Source organism: Artibeus jamaicensis, unplaced genomic scaffold (assembly GCF_021234435.1).
Source record: "Artibeus jamaicensis isolate MK-2021 breed Jamaican fruit bat unplaced genomic scaffold, CSHL_Jam_final scaffold_847, whole genome shotgun sequence".
NCBI classification, from domain to species: Eukaryota; Metazoa; Chordata; class Mammalia; order Chiroptera; family Phyllostomidae; genus Artibeus; species Artibeus jamaicensis.
Window position 1 is genome coordinate 3,757,220 of NW_026522057.1, and position 18,316 is coordinate 3,775,535.

An 18,316-nucleotide genomic window follows, 5' to 3' on the forward strand; every position below is an offset into this window, starting at 1 on the left:
GCTTTGAGAACACAGAGGTGAAGAATGTTGGGAGCAGGGAAGAGCCAAGGAAGGCTTTCAGAAGGAGAATTCCTTAAAGGATGGTGGAAGTTAGCAGAGGAGAACAAGGATATTCTACACAGGGGACTTGTGAACACTGAAACATAACAGGTTACAGCGAGTTTCCATGAGACTCCAAATAATTCAGAATGTAAGGGCAGGGAATGAGGAAAGAAGACGCAGGAGAGTCGGGTATGGGCTGGGTTGTAGAGCTTGTAGGATATCTTATGGATGAGAGGGAGCCTCTAAACAGTTTTAAGTAGGGACAGACAGGGTTTGTGCCTTACACATATTTCAGTATCAGTTAGGTTCTATGGTTTTAGGCAACTCTGGTTAACTTCCAAGACAAGGAATACATTGGAGAGATAGGGGATCAATCAGGAAATGGAAAGAAAAGCTGCAGAACCCAGACTCTGAAAAGAGCTTCTGGGGGCAGAAATAGCAGGAATTGATTGGCAGTTTCCTTGGTTTGCAAGAATCAGGTCCAACCACGTGCAGCTCTGCCCAGGATTCAAATTGCAGATGAAGGATGTTGTATTGCCCCAGCTTGAGGGCATACCCAACCTGGGCCAGGCAGATCTTGACTGGCAGTCTCATCAAGACTAGATCTCCTGGGGGAGGGTGGATTGTGAAAATAAAATCAGGGTGTTGCTACCATAAGAAAGACGAATGCCATCCATGTCACCTAAAGCAATGGGTGTTCACTTCACCTGCTGGTTGGAAGCTAGATTTGAAGGGGACAAAAGATGAAAGAATTAAAAGGCAAAAGATGATGGAGTTGTGGAATATAGCTGTGGTAGAATGAGTAGAAAAGAACTGGGATTTAAGAACATTTACAGGATAAAAATCAGTAGTTGAAATTAGAAGAAGAGGGAAGAATCAAGGGTTCCTCCCAGGTCCTAGGATACAGTAATAGACATCACTGCTGGAGAGAAGGTAGAGGAAGGGAAGGGGAGATGACCAATTGCTTAGGACACAGTAAGTTTGAGAAACCTACTCAAGCCACCAAGTGGCTGTTAGAATTTGAAGCTGTTTTCCATGGAAGGGAACATGGAAAATAGCAAACAACAGAAAAAAATGAAGAGGAGGAGAATGAGGAATGTTCAGGGTTATAGGAAGCCACAGGATTCAAGGAGAGAGCAGTTTTGAGCTCTGTTGTGGGCAGAAGCCACAATAGAGCTAGTACATATAAGTGAGAGGTGAGGAAGTACCGGTAAAAATGTGTAGGCCACTCTTGTAAGAATCTTGGATGAGAAGGGCTGGGAAGCTGTATAGTAGCTGGAAGGGGTACAATGTTAAGGATTTGGGTTTGGGATTTTTTTTGTAATTTGATTTTTAAGAAATCAAGATATAATTCACATACCAATAAAATTCACCCTTTTGAAGTATTTTATTTGGTGGCTTTTAGTATATTAACAAAGTTGTTCAATTATCGCTCCTATCTAACTCCAGAATATTTTCATCACCCACTCCTGCCACAAGAAACCCAATACTTATTGAGCAGTCACTCCCCATTGTCCTGTTTCCCCAGCCCTGGCAATCCCTAATCTACTTTTTGTCTTTAGACTTGCCTATTCTGGGCATTTCATAATTGGCCTTATACACTATGTGAGCTTTTGTGTCTGGCTTTTATTTAGTTTCCAACGTTCATCCATACTATATATAGCATGTAGCAGTACTTCATTCATTTTTATCGTCCAATATTATTCCTTTGTATAGTTAAACCATAATTTGTTTATCCATTCATCAAGCAATGAGTACTCCAACTGTTTCCACTTTTGGCTATTGTGAATATGCTATGCACATTTGTGAACAAATTTTGGTGTAGATATGTGTTTCTAATTCCCTTGGGTATATACTCAGGAGTGGAATTGCTGGGTCTTAGTTTGGAGAAACTTGATCTTGTTTACAAGCTGAGGCTACCGTGGGGACCAGTGAAGAGGGAGGGGAGGGAGATATAGAGAGGGTCTGGGGTGGAGGCTGGAGAAGAGCAATTTTCTTCAGGGTCACTCACTTTCTCTGTTGGCACACCCTAAGGTCCCCACTTCGTTTCACATACTAGATTCTTCGCACATACACCACACTTGCTGACCGGGGGCGAATCCAGTGCGTGGATAAAGCACCCTTAGACCTTTTGCAGATGCGTCCTTCAGGTTTTCTGTTGCAGTTCATAGTTTCTGGATCTCTTGGTTAGAGCCTGGCACATTCCGGTTTTGTTTTCTCCCGTAGATTCCTTCACAGGTAAATAAGGACAATTTACCATGGAGCTAGAGTCTAACACCTGGTTCCTCAGGTCATTCCTGGCTCGCGGCCGTCCAGTTTAAAGGAGGAGGACGAAAACCAGCGGTCCGACACCAAGAACACCAGCACACAGCATTTTACGTTCCCTGTGGCAGCCACCACGCACGCGCTAATCTTCTGCCAAGCAGTGGGCGGGAGAGTGGGCAGGGCGTGTGTGTCCAGGGCCAATCAGAAGCGAGCGCCCCCGCCCTCCAGATCGGTGGACCCAGCTTGACCCCGGCGGTGGGCGGAGAAGGCGGGGCCAATCGCGCGGCAGCGGAGGGGGCGGGGCCCGAGGCCTGGAGGCGGAGCCTAAGGCTGTCAGTCCCGCGCCAGCCGCTGCTGCTACCGCTGCTGCCGCCGCCACGGTTCTTTGCTTTCTGTGGCCCCGGTGGCTACCAGCGCTGCCGCTCGCTGCCCGCCGCCCTGGCATCCCAAGCCGCCTCCCGTCGTGCTGGCCTGGCGCGCAGGTAAGGCTGGCCGCGCTGCCGAGACCTCGGGTCCTCCTTGGCATCATTCAGTCGCGCGGGCGCCCCCTCTGGGCTGTGTCAGCTCCACAGCTCCCCTGGCCTCCCGGGGGCGGTCCCGGGGGGCGGGACGACAGTCTCCCCATCCCCCCCCCCCCCCCTTCCAAGCGCCAAGCCTGTCTCTGGGGTCCCGGGGCCAAGCCTCCTCATTCCCGCGTGGTTATGGTCCAGGCACCCCCCTTCATCCCTCCTGCGCCGATTACACAATCCCTGGGTCTGGAGGCGGGGGGTCCGCTTTCGAGCCTCGGTCCCACACCTGTTCTGGCGACGCGCTCCCAGGCAGAGGGCAGAGACCCAGCGCGACAGCGGGGCCGGGAAAGTTTCACTTGTGATCTGGGTTTGTTGACATCCAGAGATGCGGCGAGATGGAGGCTGAGCAGCGAGGATGCGCCTCCCGGAGTAGCGTTCTCTTTGCCCCGGGTGGCCCTAGTCCAGGTTTCTTTTCCAGAAGTCCTGCCGAGAGCCTTGCTCTGGTCCCGGAGGTTGCTTCAGGGCACACTGGGTCTTGCCGCCGCTCCGCTAGGGAGCCGTGGCCCCTGGATTGCTGCAATCTGGGGACAACTCTTTGCTCTTTCTCCTTTCCTAATTTAGCATTGACATTTAAACCAGGTAGGCGAATTTACTTAGCATTTCCCTGACACTTTATATTTTTGAGGTGCTTTGCTATCCCTGATTAGTTAATTAACAAGGTGAGAAAGCAAAATAGACCCTGAAACGAATGGCTAATGGCTTTAGCAACTTTAAGGATGCTTCTGGCCAAGGTGCTGCTGGGAGAGCTATTCAGTGTCTTCTTGTTGCCTGAGCAGGCTTTGGCCATGACAAGGGCTTCTCCACTTCTCTGCTGTTTATTGAGGGTCGCCAGTTTATGGTGGGTTGTTTTGGTTTTCTTCACTTAAGCAAAGGGGGGATTAAAAGTGTTTCTGCCGAAGCAGTCAAGGAAAAAAACCCTGAGGTTCAAATAACTTTGGATACTTGTATGCTTTACCAGGATACCCCTCCTGTGCAGAAAATCTTGATTCTTCCTGTTCTTTCTCCATCGTCCCGGTAGTACTGTCCAACTGGGTAGGAATTACTGGTTCCTCATTTAGTCCATAGACCTCTTGCTACCCGCAGTTTATAGGCCTGCCTAGGGACATCCTCTAAGAGTGAGCTTAATTAGCACTTTTATCTGCCCATTAAGCAATACAGCTTGAACTCTCTTGTAATCAGGTTCTGTTGCAGTGTTGAATCTTTAATAATATCTAATTCATTTTAATAGTGTTTTTATAATAATCTTTCTATTAGTATGCCAGTTCTGCAACACCAGTACTTTTAGTATAGAAGCAGCAATTTACTAGAAATATTATCATGGTAAAAGCAATTCTCCAACAGATTTGCAGCTCACTTTACTTAGATAATTACTACTAGAGGCTGTTAGGGTTTTTTTATTCTTTGGTGCAGTAGGTGTTACAATGCTTTTGATCTATGAGGTCATTATGAGGTCATTCCTCCCTGGGAGTTATGGTTCCAGTCACTATGTCGGTTAAATATTTTTGGATTAATATTGTAAGAGATTTTCCCCCATGCTGATTTTTTTTGGACAGGATTCACAGCTAACAATATTTAGTTTGGTTTGCCAGCCTAAGTTTTAAGAAGGATTGTATCTGGGGGTATATATTAGAGGTATGATGGTGATATTATTAGCACGTGTACCAGACACTATTTTTGATGTTTTACAGATACTAATTTTCCTAACAATGCTTGAAGGAAGGTTGTTATATCTACCCCATCTTTCAGATGATGGAACTGAGGCCCAGTAGCTTGAGCCAGGGGCCACAGTTAAGTAAATGACAGCTAGACTCTAGCTAAGGCAGCTCGAGTTGAGTCCAAGTCTCTAATGACTGTGCTGTCCTGCCTCTGTAGATTATTCTTTCAATAGGTATTTTATTTCTACCTGCAGCCTGTATAGAATTGCATTCTGCACTGTGAGGAGGAGGAGAGCGCTCTACAGTGTAATAACAAACACTGGGTTAGGAGCTTTTGTTCTGGTTTTAACTCTGCCACCAGCTAATCTGTGGTTTGGAGTGAGATACCTGATCTCCCTACCTTCCATTTCCTGGTTGGTGGAATAACAGCAATCTAAACAGATTAACCAACTAGCCTTTACCTCCTGGGGACCTGGAGAGATGAGTCAGTGCATGGAAGAATTAATTGTCCTCCTCTCTAAGGTACAGGATAAGATCAAGTGTCAAATGAGTGGGGTGTGTGCACACACAGCCTTGCACATGTCTCTGGGAGAAAGACCGGAAGCCATGCATCCCATACTGCCAGTTGTGACTTTGGGAGTGCAGTGGTTGAGAGATATCATCTTAAATACTTTGGTATTGTTTTATTCTGTTGCCACCAGCATTGTTCCTTTTGTAATTAAAAAGAAGACAACCCCAAAAGAAGTCATCCTGTAAAAGTGGGGTAACCAGGTGCGGGACTATGTGAGAAGAGTTTGTGAGGGACTGTTTGCTGTCATTTTGCAGAAGGCTAGGGGTCAGAGGATGGCAGGATCTGAATGAATGGCAGACCCAGGAGTTCCAAGAATCATGCAAAGTCAAGGTTGAGAGGAAATTTTAAGGTCATTGGATTCAGCACCCCCCTCTTCTTTTTTCCCTCCACCATCTTTCCAGTGAATAAATCCCCTGTGCGTGCACCTGTCCCACTCAGCATTCATCCTACTCTTGCTGGGACACCTTCTGGACCAGATGTTTGGTGTGCTTCCCATATCTGTGCACCAAAGAAGCTGGGATTGGCGATAGGGAATGGGGAACTGCAGAAGGACTCTGAGCCCTTTAGGCTTGTGCTCTTCAAAGATCACCATCGATGTGAAACCTGTATTAAAGGGGAATCACTGAACCAGGGAGACCAGTTAGGAGGCCCTGGCCAGAATCCAGTATTGAAGTGATCCAGACTGAGACAGGTGGCAGCGTGGGATTGCAGAGGAAGGAATGGACCCGAAAGATAGACTCCCCTGCACTCCTGTCCGCAAGCATCAGAGAGGAGGGACAAGTCAGCATCTCCCTGGGGTGAAAGGGGTGTTGGGAGCACCACTGAGTGGAGCTGAGGGTCTGGTGTGGTGGAGGAGAGTCAGTTATGTAAGTATAACCCTCAGAGTCGATAGCAGACTGTGGCTAATATAAGGCCTCTGCAGGCCAGAAGACAACATTTGTTTCTTCTCAAGAAGGGAATGAAGCATTTAAATGCAGTAGGAAATTCCCTTTGCCTTATGAAGAAACATGAGTATTTTCCCTGGGGTGTTACAACCTCTCACACTGGGTCCTTTAGCCTGGATTAAGCTTCTTTATCACATTGGGAATCTGGTATTATTTGAAATTATACCAGGAGGACACCTCAGCAGTGCTTTTTTCCTGATTTTGTTGGAAATCTTCTGGGGAATTCTGCTTCCAGTGACACCTGTTATACAAGCTCTGGAGGGCTGGCGCCTGTCATGGGAGTGCTTGGAAAGTCATTCGAAGTTTTTCCTTCCAGTGAAGATTGTGTGGCTCTTCAAAGAGGGCCTGGGCTGAAACGATTACCCCACTGACAGGAAAACAGGATAATGTGAAGGAAGCAAGACTTACCCAGGAAACCGCAAAGGCAGAAAAAAAGTTGCGACTGTTGTAAATTCACTTTTCTCTGGTTAATTTTTGTGTTTCTGGTTTAGGATGCAACATTTCTTAATATTCATATTTATAAATTTATAAGTTGAAATATATTATCTAATAGTATATGGGGAAATAAACTGTATAATCTCAGGGGTTTTTTTTTTTTCCCCAGGACAATGTTGATCTTGATTTTTCAATATCTTGTAGGCCAGTGCTTCTGAAACAGGAAATTTTCCTTCCTAGGGAACGTTTGGCAGTGTTTGGAGACATTGTGGGTTTTCACAGCTTGGGGCGGGGTATGTGTCACTGGCATCTAGTTGTGTAGAGACAGGGATGATTCTGAACATCCCACAATGCACAGGACAGCTCCCACAGCAAGGAGCTGGTCAGCCCGAAGTTAGTAGTGTTGAGGCTGAAAACTCCACTTTAGATGATAAAACAATTTGTTATTAGGAGTTAAGTGAAGTTTAAGGAAAGAGGAAGAAGAAGGAAATCTAAAGTATTTTTTGACTCCTTGAAAGAGAGAGCAGCATCCTCATTTCTGAAACCTGGGAGGAAGACCCCACAAGCTGCCGAATGCAGCTGCCACCCAGGAGCCATTTCAGTAACTGGATTGCTCAAGACAGCAGTTTGGAACAGGAAGTTGCAGTCCTCGTAGCGGGACAAGGCTGTAGGGGAGTTTGTGGAGGCAGAAGGGTTTATAGGCCAAGAAGGGAAGTTTGGTCCTGCCAGAATAATTTTGCAAAGTTCTAGGGAATTTTTCAAAGGCGATCTGCTCTGGGAGTGCTCGAACCTTCTAGGTTATTGATGAGAGCATTTCCCAGATCTGACCATTTCTGTGTCCGTGAACAGAGTGGAGAGTGAAGAACACTTGGTTTTATATTCAGGTTGTAGCTGTGTTCTCCCTAGCCCCTCTTCAAAAGCCTTTTTATTATGGAAAAATTTAAACACATACAAAAATCAAGAAGAGTTTAACGAACCTTTATTTATCCAATGCTCAGCTTCACCGATTGTCAACTCCTGGCTGATCTTGTTCTGTACCCTGCTCATCTTAGGCTCCCTCCCCACTTTTTAAACCTAGAAATTAGCTTAAATAATTACCGATCACCTGCCAACTAGGAGAGGCTTGGCAGTGAAGGAGATACATAATTTTCTCATGCTTGGGTCTCCCCGGAGGAAAACTGGTAATGGGCATGGATGATTGTAACAGCCACAAGGGCCTGAGAAATAAGAACAGGCCTGGCAGGCCTGGGACTGGGGGCTCAGCCCTCCCTTGTGGTAGGGAAGTACAGGAGATCAGAGGCAAGTTTCTTTTTCTTTATTTTATTCTTCTTTTAAAGCTTCACAGGTAAAAAAGCCTACTTAGATTGTCTGCAGGTAGAAATCTGTTTCTGGGCTCTGCAGTGCAGGGTCCTCTCAGTTCCGGGAGTGAGCATTGTTCGTGAATTTCCTTTTAGCATGTTTCAAGACCCTCCAGGTGTGTGCTGTGTGGTGAGAAGCCAGGTGTCCTGTGTGGCCTCCTGGCACAGGTCTGATGGGTCTTTACTGATTGCCTTCTCCCTGGAAAGGACAGGGCCGCGCAGGGGTGGGAGAGAGAGGCACTGCGGCCAGTGCTTGTGGATTCTCTTCTGCAGCAGTTGCTCCCCTGCTTCTGTTAGAGGAGGTAGGGCCGTCCTGTTGTCGCCACTGGCAGCTCACACCAGACAGAGATGGCACTGCAGTCTACCCTTCACGAAGAGGGTTTGCTTTTCCCACCTGTGTCCCTTGAGCCCCAGGACTAATTTATTTTTAGGCCTTTGGAGAATTGGGGTGCATTTTCTTGATTCAGTGTTGTGTCCTAATATGCATACAAAAAGTGGCTTCAAAGGTTGAGAGATTTCTTGAATAATCAGATTATTGATGTCTATGAGTATTAATTAGTGCTGATTTCTACAACCAGACTTTCTGAACTAAGCTCACAAGCAATTGCATTCGTGTGAAGACCTGGGCTCCTGAACGGCTATACTTCCCATCTGTATTTTATTTCTTAAATGCATTTTTGCCTTCTCCTTATTCCACAAAGAGCTGTAGGTGGCATTAGCTTGCTCCGAACATCCTGTATCACAGTCGTAGATTTTCAGGTATCATGCCTTTCAGTGGGGCAGGGCAGCTCCTCCTCTGTTCATTGTAACTGTCTACGCTGTGCCTCTGTTATGTACCAGACACTTTATTTACATTAACTCTATTTCCTAGAGCCCTTCTAGGTAGGAATTTGTACAGTAAGTACTTCAAGAGGTTCTTGGAAGCTGCGACTTCATGAGAAACAATGTGTAATGAAACCAGTTTTATCATAGGCTAGTTGATATAAACAAGAGTTAAGTTTCTGCAGCATATTTCTGGTCACAAAAATACCACCAGACTTCTAAATAAAGACCCCTAATACTTCTAATATGAAACATTGAAATAAGTGTGAGCTATACATACACTTAAGAAAGATTGGTAAAAAGATATGATGATAGTTTTCCAACCTGTTTATTCCAGGTCAAGGTCATGTGTGACAGAGCCTATCCTGACATTCCATAGTGCAAGGTGGAATCCTACCTTGGAGAGGCTATTTTTCCATCTCAGGGTACACTCGCACCTATACCCACAGTCACTGAGATTGGGACAAGGTAGACATGTCAGTTCACCTCATGTGCACATCTTTAGGATGTGGGAGGAAGCGCAAGCACCCCAGGAAAACCCACCCAGACAGGAGAATGTGCCAACTCCACACATACACAGTGGCCCCAGCTGGGCATTGATTTTTCCCTTTATCAGCATTATAGCAAACAACGTTGAATGAAGCAATGTTATTTAAGAACTCGCTGTATTCCCATTTTGCAGATGAGGAAACTGAGGCTTAAAGAGATTAAGGAATGCTACGATGTACCATTGGTTTTTAACCCAGATTTGTTTTATTGCAAAGCCCAAGTGCTTTCCACTAAGACTTGTCTAACATGGTTAAAAGTTGGTGGGAGTTTGTACTGGGACTAGAAGAGCAGATGGGGGCAGGTGCTGTGAAAGGGGACTGGGAGTTCTGGTTGCTCCAGCTAATGAAATCTTCATATTGAACCCCTGGGGAAACATTGCTTTTGAGTGTGATAAATTACCTGTGTCCTATTTTTGAGCTGACTGTGTAAAACAGAATTGCATATAGGTAGCTCTGAGCCAGATTTGGTCAGCAGATGTATTATATTTTACCTGTGCAGTATTTTATTTTAAAAAATTGTATGCGTTGCCATCATTTTATTTTTTAACTTTTTTATTTTTAAGTATATAATATTTATTATATTTTCCCCATCACCATTTAGTCCCCTTGTACCCACTCCCCCAGCAGTCCAGGAGCTGTCATCATTTTAAAAGTGGGAGATTTCACACTAAAATTTCCAAATTTTCAAATTTCTTGGCTCCTCTTCAACCATCAGAAGATTGTGCAGCACCGGGCCCACATTCTTGCTTGGCAGTACTTAGTGGGTGGCTAAGATATAGGAGAGACTCCCTCGTTTTCGGTCTTTACTTCTCTGCCCTCTTCATTCATTCATTCATTCATTCATTCATTCATTCATTCATTCATATGACTTGTGAGGACTCTGAGGCATTCGAGTGAGAGGTACCCTCACAGGAATTATGTGTATTCTCTCTGCCAGTGTCAGAGATGTATCTGTGAAGGCTCGTTCTGTATTTAAGTCAAAGCTGCCCAGTATTTCTTCCTTTGTAGAGAGCCTGGAGACTCTACTTGGCATATGAAAAGACTCATCCACATTACCCACCTCTAGCCCTGAGCAATGGCTATTTGGACTTTAGTTGGGTTCTTGGACTAAAACAGAACAATCTGATGCTTGGGAGTTGGACACCAAATTAGTGAGCTGAAGAGTCTCAGGCAGGAAGGACTGTGGACTCAGGCTGATGATGGTAATGGTGGAAAGAAGCTGGGCAGCAGGTAGGTGAGAGGCCACGTGGCAGCAGAGAGGGAGGACTCTACCTAGACTCTACTTTTGCTGTACTTCCTGCAGTCGGGCTCCTCTGTAGCCAGGGCCTTCCTTCAGTGACTTTATTGCGTGCTCACTGTAATGCTGGGTACTGTGATACATCAGTGAACAAAAGCAGACAAAGGTTCTCTTCTCACAGATCTTGTACTTTGGTAGGGGAAAACAGACAACTCCAGACAAAAAAGCAAATAAATATAAAATATGTAAAGTGGTGATAAATGCCCAGAGGAAAAATAAACTGGGGAAGGAGACACAGTGGATGTATGGGGTAGTGATGTTATGTTAGAGAGGTTATGTAAGGAATGACTCTTCATAAAATTACAGTTGAGCAGAGAAGTGAATGAAGTGAGGAGTAAGCCATGAAGAAACCTAGGGATACAGCATTTCCTACAGAGGTTTAGCAAGTGCAAAGGCCCTGAGGTCGTAATATACTTGACCTGTCTGAAGAGCAGCAAGAAGGATTCCACTGTGGCTGGAATGCAATGGAAGAGGGTGAGGAGGAAGGAATGTAGGACCTCATGGCTTTGTTAAAGACTTTGGGTTTTATTCTAGTGAGATAGGAAACCATTGGAAGATTTAGAGCATAGGTGACATGATCTGGCTTCTATTTAAAAAAGTGTAAATGCTGTATGGACAATAGACAGTAAGGTGGCTCACATTTATGTAGGACAAGTAACTGAGGCTAGGTAATAGTCCTTATAGAATTCAGTGGTGACTTAGACTAGGACAGAGGTGGAGGTAGTGGGAGTGGGAGGGGCACGAGTTCTGAATATATTTTAAATATAGTGTTGACAGGACTTGATGATGCATTTGATGTCGCATGTGAAAAAGAGAGAGGAATCAAGCCCCGGCTGGTGGCTCAGTTGGTTGGAGTGTCATCCTGTATACCGAAAGATCCTCAGAAGGGGTGCTTATGGGAGGCACTTGATTGCTGTTTCTCTCTCACATCGATACTTCTCTCTCTCCCCAGCCCCCACTTCCTTTCCCTCTTAAATCAATAAACATATCCTCAGGTGAAGATTTAAAAAAAGAGAGAGGAATCAGGATGATTCTAACCCTTGAGTGTATGCGTCAGCATTGCTGTAGTAGTTAGCATTTCCCATTCTGTTCCTGGAAAACATTCAAAAGCAACAAGGAAGGTAAAAAAAATAACTAAAACCTTGCAAACTCAATTTCCAACAAAATTAAAAGATAAATTTAATCCACAGACATCAAAATGTTTGTAAAGACTGTCCCAAATTAATGCAATTGGGTGGAAGCCATGCAGAACAAATGGAGAGATGCAGCACAGAAATGGTGAGAGAGCTTAGCAGCAGCAGGTCTCAGAAAGTACCAGAAAAGCCACATTATTTAAGGGGAAAAGTGTGGGAACTGGATGCACAACTGGTGGAAGAAACCCTCCTGGGTGCAGTTTGATTCAAAGAAGCAAAAGGAGAGGGGTTGTATAAAGACTCACAGGCAAGCTGCCATATTTGTAGGAAGTGTTCTGTCTCTATGCTAACTGGGAGAAAGAGAGCCTTCAGGTCTCGAAAACTCAAAGACTATCGTGGCCATTCTTCCCTTGCCTGCCAAGAGGCACCTCATGGAAACAGCTTCAAGGAAAACAAATTATCCCATGATAATAAAGAAAGGAAATGGTAGACTTTTCTTTCTGATAATGGTAGGCAAGGTTATTTGGACCAAAGTTCCCACTGAAAAATATCAAAATGTTGGACGTATATTTTTAGATTTCCTTAAATGAACTAAACAACTGAGAAGAGCAAAAAGAACTACTAGCCCCAAATCTATGGTCAAGGGGAAACTAGAGAGATGTGCAGATCACTAGAACACTTAAGTTCCTTTTGCCCAAGGGACACTGTTGATGCTAATAAACACGGAATTTGGTTTGGGCAGCCTTGCAGGACAAGGGTGTGAGAAGTCAAAGTTCATGACTTGCCCAGGCTGGAAAGTCTCATGAGAGGCTCTCTTTGTATAAAGCTAGAACTACTGGAGGTAAAGGTGAGCCAGAAGTAAAACTGTGTCTCCCCACCCCTAAGGGACAGAGGGAAGGTTGCTCAGGTACTGAGCAGAGTGAGAGGAAAAAGAAAGGCAAGTTGTGGTCACTGCATAGTTTTATAACATCTTGATCTAGGGAACCTCAAGCCATAAATTGGGTTTTAGGTACTTCCAGGTTGCTCTTGCATCCTACTCTCCCCTCCCCCAACACCTGGCAGAATCAAAGACGAGACTCCTCTGGAGGAAAGCATCTTCATAATTTTCCAGGGCCAATGAACAGTACAGTCAGAATGAACAGAGCAGAGGAGGAAACAAAACAGGATGAGAGAACCAGCAGAAGCAAGTAACAGAAAGAAACACACAGACTCACAAATTCTTTATGTATTTAAATATCAGAGACAAATAAATATGTTTCTGATGTTCATAGAACATAAAGGCAAGCTTGTAAATGTCTTCAGAGACGGGAAACAATTAAAAGTGGCTTGGCAGATTTGAAAAAGACCAAGTAGATATTCTAAAAATAAAAATACAAAATTGAAATTTTAAATTTTAAATGTTTACCATTAGACAGCATATCAGACAAAATCAAAGAGAGACTAGTGAATTGGGTGATAAGTTATCAGACATTACCCAGAATGCTGCCTAGGGAATCCAAGACAGAAACCATGGAAGAGCAGTGAAAAGACGTAGAGGACAGAGTAGAAGTTCTAACTAACATGCATCTACTTGGAGTTCAAAAAGGAAAGGAAAGAAGGAATGGGTCAGAAGCAATTATTTGAAGATATAATGACTTAGAGTTTTTTCTAGAGTTGAAGGCAAGCTGAGAGCACCAAAGACAATGAGAAGATCCTAAAACTAACCAGAAAAAGAGACAAATTACCTTGAAAAGAGCAATTTGTACCCATCTCTACACCGACAATAGGAGCCAGGAGACAGTGGAATGATATCTGTACTGAAGTAACTGACAAGCTAGAATTGTACACAGAGAGAATGGCAACAGAGAGACATTCTCATAGAAAGAAGATGGAATTTGCCACCACTTTAGTGAGTTTGCTTCACTAACGGAAATCTTAACTGATACACTTTAGGCAGAAGGAAAGTGATGCCAGATTGAAAAAACTGAGACACAATAAGGAATGAAGGATTAAAAAAAAGACTTTTACTTATTTATTTATTTTTAGAGAGAGGGGTAGGGAGAGAAGGACAGACACGTTTGTGTGTGAGAGTAACATTGATTAGCTGTTTGGCCTATAACTTAGGAATGTGCCCTGACCTGGAATCAAACCTGGGACCTGTTTCTTCACAGGCCAGGGCTCAATCCACTGAGCCATACCAGCCAGAGCAGGAATGAAGGATTTTAAAAAGAGGTGAATATCTGGGTAAATATAGATGTAGATAAACAGTGAAGTGTAAAATAAAAATGTTAATATCTTATGGGTTAAAATATATAGAATTGAAAATAAGACAACAATAGCATATAAGTTAAGAAAGGTGGTAGAAATAATCAAGAGGATTCTAGGGTCCTTTTATCATCTGAGAGGGGAGTACATGAATAATTATAATTAGACTATGTAGATATGATCTCCGCAAAATGGCCTTCTCTGACTGTTGTATATAAAATTGTCCTTCCTTTTCCTCCATCCCAGACTCTTAGCTTACTATATTCTTCACAGCATTTATCACTATCTTGTTTATTGTCTGTTTTCTTTACTAAATGCAAGCTTCATGAAATAAGTATGTTATCTTATTTAATGCTAATTCCTAGGGCTGGAATAGTTCTTGGGTCATAGTTTGAACCAATATACATTTTTGAGTGACTGATGAAATTAAATTCACATACAATATAAGTAGCATATCATATTTTGTAAGAGATTCATTATTCAACAGGTTTTGAGAAAACTAGTTAGACATTCAGAGATAAAATAGATTATTAGTAAAAGGATATTATAGACAGTTTTATGCCAACATATTTGACAATTTAGATGAAATAAATTCCTTGAAGAACTTACATACCAAAACTAACACAAGAAGAAATAGAAAATATGAATGAAACTTTATCTGTTAAAGAATGGAATTCATTATTAAAGACTGTGCCAACAAACAAACAAACAAACAAACTTTCTATGCCCATATGATCTCTTCAAGTAAAGTCTTCCAAGTATTTACAAGAAGTGATAATGTCATAGATAGATGGTAGTACAGTGATTACGGGAGGGAAAGGGTGGTATGGAGAGGTAGGAGAAGGTAAAAGGGGGATAAACGGTGATGGAAAGAGACTTGGGTTGGTGAACACACAATACAATGTGCAGATGATGTATTGTAGAACTGTACCCCTAAAACCTATATAATTTTATTAACCAATGTCACGCCAATAAATTCAATAAAAATTAAAGCACACCAATCTTGCACATTATTTGAGAGAACAGAAAAAGAAATAACATGTCCCATCTTATCCTCAACAAAAACCTTTATGCCAAAACCTCACAAGGACATTACAAATAAACAAAATTAAAAATCAAACTCATGGATAGATAGAAAATTCTAATCCAAATATAATCAGAATGAATTCAACAATACATGCAAAGAATTATACATCATAACTAAATAAGATAGTTTTCAGGAATCAGGAATTCAAGACTAGTTTAACATCTGAAAATAAGTCAAGGTACTTCCCCACAATAACAAAAAAAAGAAAAATATACAATAATCCAAGTAGATGCAGAAAAATGGATAAAATTCAATATTGATTAATGACTTTAAAAAAAGTTTTAGCTAAGGAAATTTCTTAACCTGATAATTAGTGCCTACAAATAACTCACAGCAAACATACTTAATGGTAAAATGTTGAAAACCTTCTCCTGGGATGTCTGCTATAACTACTTCTATTTAGCATTATATTGAAGATCTAGTCATTGCAGGAAGGCCAGAGAAAGAAATAAAAGGCATGTGGATTGGAAAGTAAGAAATAAAACCGTCATTATTAGGAAATAACATGATCGTGTATTTATAAAGTCCAAAAGAATCTATAGACAAACTTAGAACTAACAAGTAAATTTAATAAGGCTGTTGGATGCAAGCCCAATATATAAAAATCAATTGTATTTCTATATACTAGCAACAAATAGTAGAACACAAAATTTAACAAATTGTATCATTTACAGTAACCTCAAAAAATCAAAACCATAGAAATAAATATCAAGATGTACAAGCTATATGTATGAAAACAAGATGTATTGAGAGAAATTAAATAAGACAAGTAGATGGAGAGATATACCATGCTCATAGTTTGGATGGCTCAATATTATAAAGATGTCAACTTCCCCAAATTTATCTGTAAATTATGCAATTATACAAACTACTCAAAATTCTAACTGGCTTTTAGAATGGACATCAACAAACTGATTATAAAATTTGTATGGAAGGAAAAGGGCCAAAATTAGCCAAGACAGTTATAAAGAGTGATAACAAAGCTGGGAGAACATCCACTACAAGACATCTACACTTATTGTAAAGCTATGGTAAGTAAGACAGAGTGGTATTTATGTCAGAAGAAACAAATGGCCCAATGGAACAGATTAGAGAGACTGGGAAGACTCTCTCATATGATCACTTTATTTACACCAAGGGTGACACTCCAATGCAGTAGAAAAATAGTGTCTTTTCAATAAAAAGTGCCAATTTAATTTAATATGCATATGAAAAAAATGAGTGTTGATCCCTTCCTCAAACCATTTAGAAAAATCAATTCCAGTTGCATTGTAGATATAATTATAATAGGTAAGATAATAAAGCTCTTAGAGGAAAACAAGAGAATGTTTTTGTAATCTTAGAATAGGCAAAACACTTCTTAAACAATATGCAAGAGCAGTGACTATGAGGGAAACTATCAATAAACTTGATTATATTAAAACCAAGAATTTATAATCATCAAAAGACACCATTAAGAGAATGGAAGAATAAGCCACAGGGTAGAAGATATTGTAAAGAACTACAAATGAAAGAAAGGCAAGTAGTCCAATAGAAAAAATATACAAAAAATTTGAATAAACACTTCACACAGAAGATGTTCAGATGGTCAACAGATATATTAAATGGCACTTCATTGGTTCTCAGGGAAATGAAAATCAAAACTACAGTAAATATCTTTACATATCTACCAGAGTGGCTAAAATTAAAAAAAAAAACAGAGAATATCAAGTGTTATCAAGAACATGTAACAATTAGACTTTCATATATTGTTGGTGGGAGTGTAAGATTATACAACTACTTTGTAAAACTATTTGGTAGTATCTACTAAAGCTGAACACTCTATACCTCAAATTTTACTCCTATGTATATAACCAACAGAATTGTGTATACGTTGTTACCAAAACCATGTATGAGAATATTCAAGATGGAGGCATAGGTAAACATGGCTCACCTACTTGCACAACCACATCAAAATTACAACTAAACTACAGAACAACCACCACTCAGAACTGTTAGAAATCAAGTTGAATGGAAGTCGACTTGATTTCTGACAGGAACACAACTACAGAACTAAGCAAACCACATCTATCCAAACTGGTAGGAGATGTTGGACATGGAGACACAGAACAGGCTGGTCCCTCACTCATCTGTGGTGAGTAAAAATTTGGGAGGAATATGTCAGGACTGAAGGGTCCCAGACCCACACCAGGCCCCCTAGCCCAGGGTTCTAGTGCCAGGAAGATAAGCCCCTATAACTCCTGGCTGTAAAAACCAGTGGGGTTTGAGTTGGTGAAAGAAACTACCAGATTCCCAAGAAGTGCCTCTTAAGGGGCCCACACATAGACTTACTCAGGCTCACTTCCTCTGAGCTCCAGCTCTGAGGTAGCCACCTGAAACGCACCGGTGGCATACAGGGAGGAACTTCACTGTCTGGCATTGGGGAGAGAGCTGAGGGACAGCTTCCTCTCACACAGAAAGGGGGACAGAGGCCATAGTTCCTTTTCAGAGCCCTCTCCCCACAGAGTCACAGAGCCAGCAGGCAGGGGCCCTATCTGAGACTCCATCAATCTGGCTCACCTGGTTTGCTCTGCCCTGGGGAATCACTGAGGCTCCACCCCACCCAACTTACAGCCCACCCAAACTGTTAACAGTAGCTGTCCGTAAGAATGGCTGGTCTTGGCTGAGGCTTCACATCTTCCTGCATCCTCTCAAACAAGCAACAACCAGCCTCAGCGAGCCCCTAACCCCTAGACCTCTGGCTAAGTGGCCCCAGGTCTGGCAGTAGCAGCAGCCAGCTTTGGATCACAGTTTGGCTTCACCTGGGAACCTCCAAGCACAGCACAAGTAGCAGCCATCTGCAGATTGCTTTGTAGTTCATGCAGGGTGGCCCCAGTCGGAACACAGGTGGTGGCTGACTTTGGCCTGCACCACCCAGGAAACCCTAGAACCTGTACACATAGTGGACAGCTGTAGACCATGGAGAAACACCACCACCCTGCACCTACATGGCTGAACCTCCATGGAGAGTAGAGGTTGGTTGTTAGTGGTCACAGCAAGTCCTTGAAGCTGACTGGCCTGGCTAAATCTTTCTCACTGAGCTGTCAACAGCAATCAGTCTCCACTGCAAGAGAAGGGTGTACTCAGCCCACACAGAGGGTGCACCTTAAGTACCCAGTTTGGATGATAGGGGAGACTGTGCCACTGGATTCTGCAGAACACCTACTACATTAGATCATGCTACCAAGATAGGGAGTCATAGCAGGCATGTTTGTACCTAATACATAGAAACACAGGGAGGCTGCCAAAATGAGGAGACTCAGAAACATGGGCCAAGTGAAAGAACAGATCAAAGCTCCAGAAAAAG

General features: G+C 42.7%; 1 protein-coding gene across 2 annotated transcripts in view; it reads left to right on the forward strand.

Annotated features, from left to right (window-relative positions):
• Positions 1–2,624: 2,624 nt before the first annotated feature.
• The window catches only part of HIVEP3 (HIVEP zinc finger 3), a 420,543-nt gene continuing 404,851 nt past the window's right edge, over positions 2,625–18,316 (forward strand). For both annotated transcript variants that reach the window (XM_037149293.2, XM_037149295.2), the window contains exon 1: positions 2,625–2,789. The gene's annotated coding sequence lies outside the window, so the exon portion shown is untranslated. The remainder of the gene's footprint in view (positions 2,790–18,316) is intronic.